The sequence below is a fragment of the Physeter macrocephalus genome, chromosome 17 (genome assembly GCF_002837175.3).
Source record: "Physeter macrocephalus isolate SW-GA chromosome 17, ASM283717v5, whole genome shotgun sequence".
NCBI lineage: Eukaryota > Metazoa > Chordata > Mammalia > Artiodactyla > Physeteridae > Physeter > Physeter macrocephalus.
In genome coordinates, this window is record NC_041230.1 from 1845623 (window position 1) to 1847131 (window position 1509).

Sequence of the window (1509 nt, forward strand, 5' to 3'; positions counted from 1 at the left end):
TATCAAACATTTAGAGAAGAGCTAACACCCATCCTTCTCAAACTCTTCCAAAAAACTGCAGAGGAAGGAATGCTCCAAAACTCATTCTATGAGGCCACCATTACCCTGATACCCAAACCAGACAAAGATACTACAAAAAAAGAAAATTACAGACCAATATCACTGATGAATATAGATGCAAAAATCCTCAACAAAATACTAGCAAACAGAATCCAGCAACACATTAAAAGGATCATACACCATGATCAAGTGAGATTTATCCCAGGGATGCAAGGATTCTTCAATATACGCAAATCAATCAATGTGATACAGCATATTAACAAAGTGAAGAATAAAAACCATATGATCAGGCTTCCCTGGTGGTGCAGTGGTTAAGAATCTGCCTGCCAATGCAGGGGACACGGGTTTGAGCCCTGGTCTGGGAAGATCCCACATGCCATGGAGCAACTAAGCCCATGTGCCACAACTACCGAGCCCGCGTGCCACAAGTACTGAAGCCCGCACGCCTACAGCCTGTGCTCCACAACGAAAGAAGCCACCACAATGAAGCCTGTGCACCAAAATCATGAGTAGCCCCCACTCGCCGCAACTAGAGAAAGCCCGCGCACAGCAATGAAGACCCAATACAGCCAAAAATAAATACAAATAAAATAAATTTTTTTAAAAAAATGATTATCTCAATAGATGCAGAAAAAGCTTTTGACAAAATTCAACACCCATTTATGATAAAAACTCTCCAGAAAGTGGGCATAGAGGGAACCTACCTCAACATAATAAAGGCCATATATGACAAACTCACAGCAAACATCATTCTCAATGGTGAAAAACTGAAAGCATTTCCTCTAAGATCCACTAATGATGAAATATCTGAAAGAGAAATTAAGGAAACACTCCCATTTACCACTGCAAGAAAAAGATTAAAATACCTAGGAATTAACCTACTTAGGGAGACAAAAGACCTGTATGCAGAAAACTATAAGACATGATGAAAGAAATTAAAGATGATACCAACAGATGGAGAGATATACCATGTTCTTGGATTGGAAAACTCAATACTGTGAAAATGACTATACTACCCAAAGCAATCTACAGATTGAATGCAATCCCTATCGAATTACCAACGGCATTTTTTATGGAACTAGAACCAAAAAATCTTAAAATCTGTACGGAGACACAAAAGACCTCGAATAGCCAAAGCAGTCTTGACAGAAAAATTCGGAGCTGGAGGAATCAGACTCCCTGACTTCACACTATACTACAAAGCTACAGTAATGAAGACAATATGGTACTGGCACAAAAACAGAAACATAGATCAATGGAACAAGACAGAAAGCCCAAAGGTAAACCCACGCACCTATGGTCAACTAATCTATGACAAAGGAGACATGGATATACAATGGAAAAAAGACAGTCTCTTCAATAACTGATGCTGGGAAAACTGGACAGCTACATGTAAAAGAATGAAATTAGAACACTCCCTAACACCATACACAAAAATAAACTCAAAAT